Here is a 17,570-nt window from a genome sequence, read left to right as displayed (position 1 = left end):
AGCAATTGCATACACACTTGCGGATGCAGACAAACTATGGTGGGGGAGTGGAATGCTGAATTTTGAAGCATGGTCCCATTAACAATCCCTGAGGGGTCGCTAATGATCTCTGGGAGAGTGCATCAGCCGTCGAGTCCAGCATAAACACTGGGTGATAAAATGAACAATATCACTCAGAAGGGCTAAAATGAGCGATATCACTCACTTTATCACCCAGTTGTATGCAGAGTTTAACGCACCTGTGTTGGTGGGTTTTTGGGGACTGGAGTTGAGTACAAATATAAATGTGTGTCTTAAGAGCTCATGCTAGAAAGCCTATCTACATCAACCAAACATCAAATTTGCCTATACATACTTAAAGAGTATATTGACCTCTATTACAATGTATATATACATAGTTACATAATTACATAGTAGGTGAGGCTGAATAAAGACTTTCGTCCATCCAGTTCAACCTATGTTTATAGTAGTTTATCCCTTGTTGTATAGTATGTTCTGATATTTTAAAGACAGATTATGGGCCTTATTCTAGTTCATTCTTTTTGACAAAATCCTTCTTAGATGGACAAAACCATGTGCACTGCAGGGGGGGCAGATGTAAAATGTGCAGAGAGAATTAGATTTGTGTGAGTTATTTTGTTTCTGTGCAGGGTAAATACTGGCTGCTTTATTTTTACACTGCAATATAGATCTCACTTTGAAGTAAAACCCCACCCAAATCTAATTCTCTCTGCACAAGTAACATCTGCCCCACCTGCAGGGCACATGGTTTTGTCCATCTAAGAAGGATTTTGTCAGAAAGAGTGAATTAGAATAACCCCCTATGTTACTTATTCATACCCATGGATATTTTTAACCAATAAATGTTTATCCAACCTTATTTTAAACATATTTATAGTGTCTGCCGACACCACTTCTTCAGGAAGAGAGTTCCAAAGTTTGACTGTTCTGACTGTAAATAATTTTTTTCTTGTAGATGAACAAAATCTTTTTTCTTCTAATCTAAACTTGTACCCTTGCGTCCTAGATTCCTTTCTAGTAGAAAAAAGGGTGTTTGACAGTTCCTTATATTGGCCCCTAATATATTTATACATGTTGAGCATATCCCCCCTTAAACGTCTTTTCTCTAGTGTAAATAGTCCCATGCACCCGCTCACTTCCTTGTCCATTCAGTCCTGATCACAGTAACCAAGCAACAAGCTAAGAAAGTACACGGGACTAGCATTGAAACTGAGCATAGACAAAACTACCTAATGGGGCATACACATGGGAGGCCGCCCGCAGTGCCCAGTCGCTTGCACACAGCCGCAGCGCATACATTACTATGCGCAGTCACAAAAAATTGTTGCTCCACTGCGAGTACGCTAGAATAGTGCCCATGGTTTGATTTGAACAAGTTTTCGATACGAAAGCAAAGTAAAATTGAAAGCAAACACTGCCTTTAATCCAGATGCGCGGCCAGGCGGCACCGGGATAGAAAGCAGAAAGCAGGCAAGTCTATTTCGGCTTAGATCTGGAAGATCGAAGGTAGTTCCATGCTGCGCCATGCAGCGTTTCCCATCCGTCCTCCACACGCGTCGCCCTCCTCTTTGACGCCAGCACCGGCCGGGTCCCGGCACCTGTTGATATCAAAATGGCATCGACGGCCGCCGCATCGAACAGTGTGTCTGCCCCATTAGTAACATGCAATTATAAACCATCAAGATGACAAACTGCAAATTTCACCAAAGTGCTACATGAGCAGAATGTCTCAGAAAACTCCAAGTAAAGAATTCAGGCAGGTGAGTATCAAGTGTACCTTTAATCCTGGGAAAGAGGGTATGGGTTGACTTGTTGACAGTAAAAGGTTGATCGTCATTAGGTCAACCACTATTGGTTGACAGGTAAAAGGTTGACACACAAAAAAGGTTGACATGCATTAGGTCGACATTGTCAAAAGATGAACCTGCAAAAGGTCAACATCAGTTTTTTGCATTTTTTTGAGGTGTCTGCCGACGAATGTCGACATGGGCGCCGAATAAGTGTACCGCTTTCATCGCCATGCTATTATATTCCCCCCTCCATGAGATGGCAAAGTCCTTTTTTTTTTTTTTTTTAACTCATGTCGGCATTTTTTTGTGAACTTTTTGTCTGTCGACCTAGCATATGTTGACCCTTTTGGTGTTTGACCTATTGACTTCATATTATTATTGAAAAAAGTATAGCAGGTGATTATCTGCAAATTACACAATATTCTGCATCCGTAGATGCTGGAAAAACTTTAACCCTTCATCTGAAAGTTCATAAAGCCCTCTCCCATCTATACAACACCTCCGAGTACCTGTCCATATCATTTAACCTATTATTGAGCTTAAGGGAAATTCATCAGGAAACTGGCAAGCCTTTATTGGCCAAATGGTGCTATTTAAACCTCTCCAGGATTATGCCCCTTTCAGACCGCACATATTACCTGGTATTTTGCCGTTTTTTTACCATTTCAAAACGGTAATATGTGCGGTCTGAAAGGTCCGCAGTGAATTTACCTTTTCCCAAAAAAAAGGTATTTGGAAAATCGGGTCCTACCCGTTTCAGACCCTTTTTTTCCAGTCTGAACGGGTCTGAAACGGTATTTAGGACCCAGCCAATAGTGAGCACAAGCTGGTCCCACTCTGGTGCATATCTAATGAGCAGGACCCGCTCCGTGTAGTGAATATTTAATGAGCGGGTCCCCGCTCCCTGCATATGGAAATAACGGGACCTGCTCATTCCATATGCAGGGGGCAGGGACCCTCTCATTAAATATTCACTGCACTGGGTCCCGCTCATTAGATATGCACAGAGCGGGACCTCAGCAATGCTCAACATGCAATGAAAGGGATGAGTGGCAGGGAGCTCTCACCTGATGCCACGCCTGGCGCCGCCCTGCATGGTGGTCTGGATGAGCACGCTGATGGGCCTGTGCTGCAGGCGGTGGCCACATCTCTTCCCTGAGATTTGCCATGGGCACGGAGTGACCGCTGGTTCCATGTCATCAATGGTATCACTCTAAGTTTGCTTTCGCACGCAAAACCTGCTTAGACCAGGTATAATACCGGGTATTATATGCGGTCTGGAAGGGGCATAATCCTGCTTTGACCAGTTTTAAAAAAACGTTTTAAATACCAGGTTTTGTGGTGTAAAAGCAGCATAATCATTAGGTGGGATGTGTTCTATGGTGACCCTGACCTGGAATTAACTAGATGGGACCGTGCATTGCTATCGCTATGGCCCCTACACACAGAGCAATGGGTACTTGTGTACTTTCACGGCTCCCATCGCATGCCATCGCATGCGATGGGATGCGATTTTTGCCGGTTTTAAGCATTTTTTAAATCGCATGCGATGCGATCGCATGCGATTTTTAACAGAAATGCATCAAAATGCATTGAAATTAGTATCAAACATGTTCAATGGCCTCCAAATGTCATTTTTGAGGCTGTACCACCTCCACTATCAACGCGAACCCGAAGCGTGGCGAGCGCAGCGGTACGCGTCCTACGACCTTTTCCTACCCCCACTATCCACGTCGGCGTGGAGTTGAGAATAGAAAGTGAGCGCAGCGAGCCACTGAGCCCGAAGCGTGGCGAGCCCCACGAGGGGACGCGGACACCTGTAAAGCCCGCGAGGGGACGCGTATACCTGTGAAGGTATCCGTGTCCGCTCGCCACGCTTCGGGTTCAGTGGCTCGCTGCGCTCGCCACACTTTCTATTCTCAACTCCACGCCGACGTCGATAGTGGGGGTATGAAAAGGTCGTAGGACGCGTACCACTGCGCTCGCCACGCTTCGGGTTCGCGTTGATAGTGGGGGTGGTACAGCCTCAAAAATGACATTTGGGGGCCATTGAACAGGTTTGATACTAATTTCAATGCATTTGGATGCATTTCTGTTAAAAATCGCATGCGATGCGATTTTTTACTATACGATGGACATCGTGGGAGCCGTGATTGTACACAAGTACCGAGCAATGCAGGGGCATTTTGCCCTGGCATCGCCCCATGTGTAGGCCGGTTTAGTGTTAAAGTAGACACATGAGTTTTGTTGGCATGTGGGTATTACTAGTTAAGAATGGACTGAATATCCTAAATGTCAATAAATAATATGTGCACAGCTTTCCTGCAAGGAAGGAAATTGAAAATAAAATTGGAACGGACTGCAAGCTGAATTTCCAGTGCATGAAAAGGAAGGGATGAAAGGAAGCCCAACGACTACAATATTCTTTAAGAGGTCAGCTCAGAATAACACAACTGTCATATATTCCTGTCCCCTCCATCCTTCTATATCAGATAAAGATAAAAAGGCAGACAATGCAGAAAGATACCCAGCTGAGAAGCAGTGACATCTAAAGCTGCTTTCAAAGCCAAAAGGTTCCACTTTTTACCGGCTAACCCATTTTTCCCGAGTTACCTTACAGAAGAAATCTTTATATGAAATGATAAGCTTTTCATCCAGCCGGTTTGATCAATCAACAGTGGAAGCCCTTCAGAAAGGGAAGACTTTTCCCGCTACCTTTGATGTCTAAATTCTTAATTTTACTTCCAACTTCACTTTTCGAGAATAAAGGAGAGTAGTTTGGGCCAACCGTCCTTTTATATTTAAAACCGAATAGTATAATGCAGATAAGAGGCTCGATTTTTATCTTACAGCTTTAATAACAGCGGTAAGTACAGTTCAACGGACTGCAGAGAAATGAACGTCGATACTTAAACCAACAAAAATAAAGGAAAAATATTCACCTGCACCATTTGTAAAGGCTAATACAATTACCTACAAGAACATTTTATAGAACATATACAAAAACTGACCACATCCACATCATTCTCGCGTAGCGAGCCACCGTGCCCGCAAGGGGCTTTGTTGTGCTCGCCAAGCTGCCTGAGTTCGGGCAGTCGGGATCCAGATAATGACTGTGGGGATCCAGACTGTCGGAACCCCATACCACACCCGTGAGAGAGAGCTTCCCCAGGGAGCTTACGGGGAGACAGGGTTGTGAGGCAGCTAACTCTTGTCTGGGAGCTGGCTTCTGGCACCAACAGCTCACCCTCTCCTAAGTACTGGCCCCTGGAAAGCCTGTCAGATGGCTAGTGCAGCTCTCCCAGCAGCATACATGTTAAAACAAGCGCTGCATTATAATATTATAGTATATTTTATTTATAAGGCGCGACAAGGTTTCTGTAGCGCCGGACACAGAGGCTAACACTGACAATATGAGCACATGCAGCATTTTCACAACCTGATAAATGTATTGAATTATAATAAAATGTTTTATGTAATTTATTGGTGGTCTTGCATAACTAAATCGTGGTACCCCTTGGGGGGGGGGGACCACAATTTTGTTGTCCAGCGCCCCTACAGACCTTAATCCGGGCCTGCTAATTTAAATCAACATATCTTTACTACAGCGAAGGAAGAAAATCCCCCATAATCAACTGAAACAAAAAAAGGAAAAGTAACTTTCTTTCTATGTGTGTTGTTACATTGTGCAGGTGGCGATGTAACATTTTTGCTGCAGACACATAAATCAGCTTGCACCACATAGGCACGACACCTAGAACTTAAATACATGTTGTAGAAACTCTCTCGGAATTTCTGGGAAACTTCCAGATTTAAAGAGACTCCCATGAAAAATACTCCTGCCACTTATCAGTGACGTAATGCTGTGAATAGCATCATAAAGTCACAGGTGGATTCGATTTTTGGCTCCAATGCCACCAAGACCACTTCATGGACCCCATGGAGCTCAGTATTCAGAGAAGGCAAGTCTGTCGTTCTTATAGGAAGAATAGGTCAGTGCACAAATTGGAAGAGGACTCCTGCACTTCCCACATGCACTTTTAGTATGTTTGGTTGGGTATTTTCCCGATTAGGCCACATAAAGATTGTATTCGAGGATGCTGGACGGAACCTACTGAAACTCAATAGGTATCATACAGTATTTGCCTTTTGTTTACATTTGCAAATTAATGCTGTAATCTAAAGGTGGTTACGCAGCAAATATAACAATAACCAATAGCACCGCAGTTTTAGATTCTTAAATTAATTGGTAAGGAACCTGCAACAGCAAAATGTTAGCCAGTGATGGCTGTCACTTGCGTTTGCACCACAATATGAAATAGTTTGTCCTATACAGGTCACTGTAGTCAAATAGGTTTGTTACCATGGTAACTGGTATGAAGTATGAAATAGAAGGTACTGTAAGTAAGAAAGTGACAGCTGAGAGGATCATCTGAAAAATTGTATCTAGAAACATTGATGTTATTCTGCTCCTCAAAGGCTGTGCCTCATAACATACTGTAATTGGTTATTGCACTTTACTATGGATTCACATGGTCAATATTATATGAAAGGATCGCTATGCCGATGCTTGTAGAAGCCTTTAAAAGCCGGAACATAATCACATACTGTAGCACATTTGTGGCTCCTACTTCCCACTGTGCAAGTGTCCGCTTCAGATACAACAACCTGTGCATGAAACTGCATCACATATTGCTCCTTCCTCAGGTGGGATTTTTACAAAAAAGAGAATGGATTGTCATATGGCGGTGCACCATTTATAGAAAAGAGTCATAAAATTTACCTTTTATTATTTATATTTTAAAAGTGAAGAACACGAAATATGACAAACAACAAATAACATTAACACAAGTGAAAACAGTGTGCTATTAAAAGGCACTTGCGAGTTCCCGGAGCAAATTCCCTCTATTCAATATTATCAATTACACTACTAGCTTTCTCCTTCTTGACCTTTAAACAATTGTTTGAGGAGAGAAGTGTGTCAATCTTAAATAGGTTTGTGTTCTATATACAAATGTAACAGCCTGTCTGTTAGCTACTTGGATGTGGTGTTTGGTACTTAAGTTGATTGAGATTGAATTAATTAGCTCAATTAATTACCAGTTTATCTGGCGTGGTGCTGTTTGTATTATTTGTATATTGATAATACAATTGAGCTCTGTGTTATCACAGAAATGCAGTAATATCACTAATCGGTTACCCCTTTCCGTCTGAGGTCACTATTAAATCAGTGCTTACAGAGCGGGTTTTTAGGGTGATGCAGCACCTCTATTATATATATGGGTTACTGCTAGTGAATCAATTCAATGCCCGGATAAACATTGCTACCTGGGCTAGGGTTATTAATTAAGCTGATGGTGTGGAGTTATTTCCTTACGCCGTTTATTGAGAATATAGCTTATAGTTACGGTCGCAGGGAGACTCTTTAACCAGTACAGCTTAAACCTGCCCTATATGGACGGTAAGCAATGATTCCCCCAAAAGGAGAGGCTGGTGGTAACGGTAACAATAGTATTACAGGTACTAGGTAGAACCCCGTGCTGTCGACCTGATACTATGGTCGCGTACAGCTAGCGGGGAGCCGTCCGTTCTCCGTATAACAGGTAGCTATCGGCGCGCGCTATCGGCAGGTTGCCCTGAGGAAGACCTACGAAGCGTACGCCGGCCGACCCAGCCGTGCACACGTTCCTCCAGCAATTCCCTACCCCCCTTTTTTTGTGTTCTATGAAATGTATTTATTAGTCCTTTTCAGGACTCTAATGTATTAGCAGCCTCTTGTCACGAGTCACCCTAAGACCACGCCAGCAGCAGTGCGAGCTGACAGTGGCACAGGGTTGGACTCAAAGACATACGGCAACTGAAATCCTGTTTGCGGCACTTGTCCCTAGGACAGGGAGTGCGCGCCGATAGCTACCTGTTATACGGAGAACGGACGGCTCCCCCCTAGCTGTACGCGACCATAGTATCAGGTCGACAGCACGGGGTTCTACCTAGTACCTGTGATACTATTGTTACCGTTACCACCAGCCTCTCCATTTGGGGGAATCATTGCTTACCGTCCATATAGGGCAGGTTTAAGCTGTACTGGTTAAAGAGTCTCCCTGCGACCGTAACTATAAGCTATATTCTCAATAAACGGCGTAAGGAAATAACTCCACACCATCAGCTTAATTAATAACCCTAGCCCAGGTAGCAATGTTTATCCGGGCATTGAATTGATTCACTAGCAGTAACCCATATATATATAATAGAGGTGCTGCATCACCCTAAAAACCCGCTCTGTAAGCACTGATTTAATAGTGACCTCAGACGGAAAGTGGTAACCGATTAGTGATATTACTGCATTTCTGTGATAACACACAGCTCAATTGTATTATCAATATACAAATAATACAAACAGCACCACGCCAGATAAACTGGTAATTAATTGAGCTAATTAATTCAATCTCAATCAACTTAAGTACCAAACACCACATCCAAGTAGCTAACAGACAGGCTGTTACATTTGTATATAGAACACAAACCTATTTAAGATTGACACACTTCTCTCCTCAAACAATTGTTTAAAGGTCAAGAAGGAGAAAGCTAGTAGTGTAATTGATAATATTGAATAGAGGGAATTTGCTCCGGGAACTCGCACGTGCCTTTTAATAGCACACTGTTTTCACTTGTGTTAATGTTATTTGTTGTTTGTCATATTTCGTGTTCTTCACTTTTAAAATATAAATAATAAAAGGTAAATTTTATGACTCTTTTCTATAAATGGTGCACCGCCATATGACAATACATTCTCTTTTTTGTAAAAATCTCATTAAATAAATTGTCGGTGGGAGCACACCCCTGGATCTAATAGAAACTGAATAAACTTGACCAGAGGGGGCCAATTAAATAAATAAAAAAACGATTCTGATATCTATCTCCCTTCCTGTGCAATTGATCACCAAAAGCTCCTACATACCTTCCTCAGGTGGTAATGGTGACTGCGAGGAAGAATAGTGGAAAGTCTAAACAAAGTACCAGGTTCACTAGATGAAGGAAATCCGTCTGCCTGCTGGAACTCAGAGCATACTTCTCTAAAAGGTGCCAACACTGTAATACTTTGAAGCAAACTATGTTTTACTGAAGCAGAGGTGTCAAGGGTCTTCATTAGCTCTTCAGAATGAGCAAATGTGCCAGGGGACCACCTGTCCTAGATGCCTTCTTGGCCTGGCTTGTTACATTAGAGCAGGGATTCTCAAACTATTTTGCTCTGGGACCCAATCAGACAATAAAAATAAATACAAAAATGGTACCAGGTGTTATACAGTTAGAGTTTCGACCTTATATGGAGACCATTAGAAAAAAGATTTTTTTTTCTAATGGTCTCCATATAAGGTCGAAACTCTAACTCTATAACACCTGGTACCATAGCGTAGATTACTAAGTATGGAATACACATATATGCACATGTGTATGTTTTCTCTTTATATGTGAAACATATATGTGCATATATCCCTCTTTCTTTCTTTTTGCTTAGGATATATGTGAGATATACTCTTAATGTATCCTTTAAATTATTATATATATATAACTTTTAGATATACACCCTCTTGTGTATATATACATATATAATTCCATGTTCATGCAAATACCACTATTACATATTTTCCCCAACCCCCGGGAAAATTAGGCATATTATTGAGATTAGGTCATTATATAGATATATATATATATTTTGTTATTATTATTTATGTTGTTCGTTTACATTCTTTATTATTTCTATTGTGATAATTACCTATTGCATTATTCATTGGATGTTCATGTATGTGTATTCATGTCCTTTAGATTATTATTATATTATTATATTATTATTATACTATGATCTGATGAATTAATAATCTGTACTCTATTTACCGCACCAAACAAAATGTAAATATTTTTATATTGTGTTCCCCCAAAAAAACTTAGCAAAACTAAAAGAACTCTTTCATTATATAAAAAACTGCTATAAAAAGCTGCTGCATTATCCATTCTTGATGTATATATATATTATATCTCCCCAAAAGTACTGTGGACACCAGAGGAACTTAATCTTAGCGTGTCATACACTAATATGCATGACACGCATATGCGTCTCACCTATACTATACAGGCGGCTCTTAATACAACAGGACTCCGGACTTCCGGGTCCTGAGCGCCGTGACACGCATATGCGTGCCACATGACGCGGCATGGGGGTCCGTCTGCACAGTCACTGAATGCGACGGTTCCCCTGTGCACTCGTCATTGCTAGTGGACGCGCACAGTATGCGCTCCACAAGCCGGAAGGTGGAACGCAGCGTGCGTTCCAGCCGGCTACAAAACATTACAAACAAACGGGGTTTTCTCCTAAACTTCTGCAACAAAAGGTAAATAACCATATCAATGATTGTTATCAACTCTATATAGGTCTGCCTCCTATACCTACTAGCATTTGCACTTTATATTTGTATAAAAAAAAAAAAAAAAAAAATTTTTTTAGTACATACGTTCTAGGGATCAATTGGTTAATTGTTTTCATTGTATACTTCCTGTCTAATGGGTATTTAAAGCCAGCCCACTGACCAAGTGCCATACCTTTGATAAAGCCGTGAGGTCACGGTGAAACATGTTAGGCAGCACTTGCTTTTATTGATTAAAGGACCAGGAAGAACCTCTCAACTCTGCCTTCTGCCCTCCACCCCCACCCCTTGCCATCCACTCTCCTGGAAATTTTCCCTTTCATTGCCACCTTTCATTGCCACCCTCCGGATCCGATCCCTATTGCTATCTCCTGTGGATACCCAACATCGCACAATCGTGAGGACCCTTCATTCTGAAGGTATACAGATCTTCCTCCAGCGAGAAAAATAACCACAGGTTCCATCTATTACTGGGATCAGCGCAACCTAGTGAGGACCCCAAATTTTTGGGAACCAGAGCATCCTCCAGCGTCTTCTATTATTATCCAGGACGGCAAAACACTAGTCATCAAATCGGTAGTGCACGATCCGGAGAGTCTTCCCCCCCCTTATCCTAAGGGACAAAAAGGCAGCTGCGCAGAGACATAAGTATTGTCCTCCTTGTCCTATATACTATATATGTAAATTTTTTTATGTTATGGATTTAATATTATTGTCGTACTAATTGTTTTTTAAATATTTTATACTAATAAACTAGTGATATCCAATTTATCCACTTAGCGCTCCACCCCTTTTTTTCCCACCTTGGATCACTGGCTGAGAGATCAGAGGCGTTATCAGCAACATTGTGTCGTCACCTCATGCTAAGATGTTTGCGACCCACTTTGGGGTCTGGACCCACAGTTTCAGAACCGCTGCATTGGAGGAATTCGTTCCATGAACAAATAATCAGGGTAGGCCCTACCATTACTGCAGAAGAGTACGGCACCGCAGTCCGACATACCCTGCCTCAGTAGGTCACAACCCCGACAACTGCCTCATCTTGTCCTCTAACCGGCGCACAGCCCCATGTCTTCCCTCACCCCCTACGCCACTTCTTTCGGTCACACTTGTACAAGCAAATGTCTGCCTGTGCAAGTATGACCATAAGAAGCAGCTCTGGGCTGGGATCATCCACACCATTGGGTCCACCTGTCTTTAAACATTAGATTCAGGTTTGAGAAGATAGCATGGGGGTCGCCGTGTGCCCCCTCCTAAGCGGACTTCAAGTCTGTACTTAGAGGAGCTTCTTCTCCAGACTCCATATGTTGCACTGCCTCCAAGTTTCAATGTAAAGTCTTCCAAATCTCTACTGAGATATGCAAGGGAGGGGGTTAATAGAGATTATTGAGATGCTCTGGGTATAGAAGGATATAAACAAGCTGTTATTGATTTAAATAATTGCTGAATACAACATTCACAAAAAAAACACAAATATAAAACAATAACATCTACACAATTATAGCACATTTTCAACTAATGAACATTTTTTTTTAAGTATTAGTAACCTTAAAAATGCTAAATATAGTTTGATTTCTCAAAAGAGCTCAAGTACTGTAATTTTTGCCCCATAAAATACATCACTACATATTCTATATGTATTTGTGACTGTATCATGCCACCTGTCATTGTATGAGACTATCTACCTGGTAAAATATTTTACAGCAGGGGTTTCCAATCTTTTTCGAATCATGGCACCCTAGAGTATCAGAATTTTTCCACTGCACCCCTAGGCCCCCCCCCAAAAAATATATAAAATTAAGTAGATTGTGTTTGTGTGCTTCTTGGGTTCAGTTATGTGGTAAAGGGCAGGATTTGCTTCTGACCGTACACATATTTTATGATTACCAGCCACCAGCACTGGTTTTGTCCATAAATAATTGATCATAAATAATTTGAATTGATGCTGGACCACCAACCCGTGGCACCCCTGCAAGTGTCCTGAGGCACCCCAGGGAGCCACGGCACACAGTTTGGGAACCACTGTGTTACAGTGTTTGGCTGGAGAATACTATAGCATACATTTTTTTGAATGCAGATACAGTTGCGACTACATACAGAATAGAGGAATACTATATATATATTTTTAATCAACAGAAGCTGCTTGTGCGTCCGATTTGCTGAATAAGATGCATTTTATGGGGAAAAAGTACAAAAACTACATGTACAGTACATGAGCTGATTTGAGAGATCAGAGTTTATTATATTTAAGGTTAGAAATACTTTTAAAAATGTTTGTTACAATTTTTGTGTAATTGTATACTTGTAAGTGAATTTGAACAATGCCAAATACAACTCGCCCCCCCAAAAAAACAAATCTTTGTCGAATTTGTATCTCGGCTCCCATTACATCAGCCAAGTTGTATGTTAAACATGGTGAAACCATCTGGATCAGACGTTTCACTGGCCACTCTTATGCAGAGGCAAAAACATCTGACTTTTAAAGAACGTGGCCGCAATTACATTATCCGACTTTGCAAAATGTAATTTATGACTTTGGTGGTAATATCAGACATTGGCCCTTATTCAGCTCTGACCGCAGTACAAATATGTTTGGAAAATGGGCAAAACCATGTGCACTGCAGGTGGGGCAGATGTAACATGTACAGAGAGAGTTAGATTTGTGAGAGCTATTTTGTTTCTGTGCAGGGTAAATACTGGCTGCATTATTTTCACACTGCAAATTAGATTTCAGTTTCAACACACCCCACCCAAATTTAACTCTCTCTGCACATGTTACATCTGCCCCACCTGCAGTGCACATGGTTTTGCCCATTTTCCAAACAAATTTGTACTGCAATCCGATCTGAATAAAGGCCATTGTACAAAATCGGACCAAAATAGTCTAATTACAACTTGGCGTATAATTTAGCAGATGCTTTATTCTACATATACATGGACACAGGTATTACAACCTGTAACACTGCTCTGTTTCTTTTGTCTACAAACTTAAGTGAGACATATTTACTATGTAGATATGGGTATTTTCTTGCACTTCAGTTAAGTATTGTGTCCTCAGGCTGCAAATACAGGGTAACGATGAAATCATTATTCATTCCTTTTCATTATGTTAAGCTTCTTTGCCACATTGATTTCCAATGTGATACAGTCTCTGTTGCAGCTTCATATTAAGTAAAGATCTTTTGTTGAAGGAAAGTGTTTAAATGGACTTACTTCTGTTCAATATCATATGCATACTAATATGGCAAAGTCTTCATTAGAGCCGCCTTATAACACATTCCTTTATGTTACGGTTCCTGGAACTCTGATGTAAAGGCAGCATTATGTTTTGTGGGTTTTCTTTGCAAAGACAAAAAAAATGTCTTAACCGATGTAAACAGTGCTGTGAGCGGTACCACACAAATAGGATTTGAATGCAATTCCGGATGCTGGAGACAACATTTTCTTTACATTCTTTCATACGCTGTTTCATAAAAAAGTTTCTAGTCATTTATAATTTCAATTGAAAAATTTGTGTACGCAAATAAACACACACATATAATCTAGACATTATACACAAAGATATGATTCACATGTCTCACAGTGATATTTCAAGGTGAAGTTTTTGTACAGTATGCCACCCATTTATTGATGATGTACAAGTGCAAAACTTGTACATCATCAATAAATAATATTTATTACAAAACTTTTTTGTGTTAAAAAAAAAATAATGGAATATCATATGCTCAATACCTGGTGTCAGATTCAATTACTTCAGTTAATTTAATTTAAAAGGTCTCTTTTCTGCTTTCTAATACCCCTTTTAACATCACACCTAATTACCGGGTTCATGCCGTTTTTTTTATGCCGGTTCGACCCGGTACTTGGTGCGATGTGAAAGGGGTTACCGGGTCCCGCAAACCAGTAGCAAAATACGAACCGGTAAAAAAGAAAGGTTCCGGTTCATTGGTGCATTGCATTGCGGTGTGAATGGGTTAATAGTTTCCCGTTCACATCAATGGGGGAGCCAGTGTTTGGAGCAGTGCCAGCTCTAAGCGCTGCCTCCTACCCTTCCCCGATGCCTTTCTGCTGCGCCCTCGGATGACGTCAGCAATTCGGCAATATTGGCGGTTTGTTTATGAGGTCCGCATAGACCAAAATGCAGGGTCGCACTGGGAGTGAACCATTTGAAAGAACCGGTGTGACCCTGCATTTTGTGGTCTGAAAGGGGCATAAATGTGCATATACTGTACAAGTAGTAGGTATGGGTCATAGGGTCGACATGCATTAGATCGACATGGCTGAGGTCGACAATGGGAAGGTTGACAGTCAAAAGGTCGACACGAGTTTCGTGGTTTTGGCCCAAATGTCGACTTACTCAACATGGACACCGTCTAAGTGTACCACTGCGCTCACCATGCTGCGGCTCAATATGGTGAAAAACGTATGTCGACCTTCTGTGGTCAACCTAATGCATGTCGATCTTCATAGGGTTGACCTAATGACCCTATCCCCAAGTGTAGTAAAATACAGGGAAGGTATGGAACTCCCATCTGCAGGTTAAGAAAGAAAAAAAAAACTTTTCCCTCATACAACAAAACATAACATACACATCCCACATCGTTCATCTATCATTTCAACTCATTATCTGCTTTTCACAGAAAAGGACATGAAAATGCTCTTTTGTGGCTACAATAGAACCTTTATATGCAATATTAATAATTAGGAAGTGTGTAACATTTTTAGGATTTCTCCCTTCCAAACCAGCATTAACGCAGTTTCCTAAATAAAAATCAAAAATATTCTGAAGAAAAATGCTACAAAATAGGCCTTATTATAGTTCACTCTTTCTGACAAAATCCTTCTTAGATGGACAAAACCATGTGGACTGCAGGTGGGGCAGATGTAACTTGTGCAGAGAGAATTAGATTTGGGTGGGGTTTTACTTCAAACCGAGATCTATATTGCAGTGTAAAAATAAAGCAATCAGTATTTACCCTGCACAGCAACAAAATAACTCACCCAAATCTAATTCTCTCTGCACATTTTACATCTGCCCCCCTGCAGTGCACATGGTTTTGTCCATCTAAGAAGGATTTTGTGAACTAGAATAAGGCCCAATGTAACTTTATTATTATGTGTATACCTACAGTAAAAATCATTTTTCCTGCCTTCCCTGTTACTTCCACCAGCTATGTATCTTGTGTAGTCTAAGAACTAATGAACCTTGCAACTTATACTGTTTTTGAATGGTTGTTTTTTTTTAACATGATATTTGTGCACACAGTCCTGCTTTACCTATAACAATTCCACCTTCAATGGAGAGCTTTCAGGTTTTCACTTTGATTTTAGGCCATCAATACAATACAATGCATACGCTCAATGGGAAATAATCCTTTTGTGCTAAATGACAGCATTGTCTCTGAGCAGGGCTGCAGACAGTGTTATCTGTACGCAGGCATTTCTACAGAAGGTACAGGAGAGCGAGGGAGAACGCAGACCGGTTTCAGGAATGAGACTTCTGCTCCCGAGGCCACTAAGCCGAGAATTGCCATGGAAACAGACCCTGGCACACAAATGCCCCTAAGGAATTGCCCGTTCCTGCTATCACAGCTGCCAGTGTCTGCACAAAAGGTTTGATGGTATGTTTGTATCTTTATAGAGACCCAAACTGCCATCCAGACATGTAAGCAGCAATTCATATGAATAATTGTGTATGGACAATGAACAGAACAATATATCCACACTACACCGTTAGCTTGTACCAAAGATAAACTAAGGACATAGCAGCCATACCTAGAATATGATCACATGATCTGCTGTTTGAACTAAAAAATAATTTTTTATTGTCATTTGTTCATTAAAACAACATGCAAACAGCTGTTTTAGCAGCCCTGTCTCATCAGCTACAGCTATGACAATATCATCATGTTAGAAGTGTAACCTGTATTGGAAATATACAAAGCAGATGCAGCACAACCTGTGTTCCCCTAGCCAGTTTTAGCTACAGATCTCTTCCACTTATACGAATGATTTCTAACACAAAAATAGAGGATCATTACTTCATCTTCGTCCGTCTATACACATACAGTATTTAAACCTGTCCTGCTAAGTCACATCACTCAATGTCAAGCAGCGACTTCCAGGTCCCTCTAGAGTACGGAAACCAAATCTAAAATCCCATAAAAAAAAAAATGATCGTGTAGAGTTGGAGACGGTGGGTAGCCATGCAACAAGCAAATTAAAATGGATTAAGCATTGGCACTTTTTCCATTTAGGCTGATCACACAGATGGAACCAAAGTCTACTCATTATGTCCAGCCAGCAACACTGACGAGGCCATACATCAAACAGAGATAGCAGACTGCAATGATCATCTGCTCACAATTTACTTGTTTATCTTGCACACAGTGCCTCCAAATATGGTGGCCTATTTAAGATACAGCTAAGGTGGGGGACAGAGAAAGGCATAACATGCTATGTGAAAATACACGTTGGCACAAACTTACAATATAATGCATTTTTCTGTATTTCCTGCTTATGACTGAACTGAGAATACAGCTACTTATTGAATAATAATGAGCGTGAGACTGAATCGAAAACACGTGTAAAGCGATTACAATTGCGGCAGCTCCCGGGATTTGGAAATCCTGACTGCATGCAGTTGGCCGCATCTACATGTATTGCCATCAGTCCTCCACTTCTGAGAGCACCCAATTTACTATTATCTGCATTGATAATAGCCCATCCTTGGTGCAGGAGAGCAATCTGAAGTTAGATGGTTCTCCGCATATGCTCTAAATAGCTCACATATTACACCAACACGCCAGAGGGTCACTAATCCTACCTGCATGTGTAAGACCCATTCTAGCCACGTTGCTAATCAATAAGACCCTATTAGCCTCAAGTAAGATCATAGTAGCCTACCCTCCTGCATTCTGCAGGAGACTCCCTGAAATAAAAGCAATCTCCCTCTCCTCTCTCCCTCATTAGTCTAGCAATCTCCCTCGTGTCACCTAGCCCACATTACACGGTTACATTTTTTGGGGAAAAAGGAATGAGAGATATATTTACATTTAATCATCAGCGCCATTTCCCAGCACCTTAGCAAGTATAGTATCTCTTACTAACTGCTTTTGGCTCATCTACATTTGGATACAAGTCATTTTACAAGATCATTCTCAGATGTAGCAGTACACACCCCACGCTTCTAGGTGCCACGTTCACAATTTCTTTTCACAATCTCTCCATATATGGAACTAGACACGCACTAGAAGTAGAGCATGACACGCCCCCTCAATGGGGTGCTGTGCAAAATTCAACGACCAACTATAATCTCCCTGAAACTAGTTTTCAAAAG

The 17,570-nt window shown here is 41.2% G+C and overlaps 1 protein-coding gene across 8 annotated transcripts in view; it reads right to left on the bottom strand.

The window, feature by feature from the left end:
• Positions 1-17,570, bottom strand: part of DPF3 (double PHD fingers 3) — a 263,952-nt gene that overhangs the window by 102,602 nt on the left and 143,780 nt on the right. The window lies entirely within an intron of this gene.

Source organism: Crinia signifera, chromosome 12 (assembly GCF_055691185.1).
Source record: "Crinia signifera chromosome 12, ASM5569118v1, whole genome shotgun sequence".
NCBI classification, from domain to species: Eukaryota; Metazoa; Chordata; class Amphibia; order Anura; family Myobatrachidae; genus Crinia; species Crinia signifera.
The sequence above is the reverse complement of the archived record's forward strand: the minus strand, read 5'-3'. Positions and strand labels throughout refer to the sequence as shown.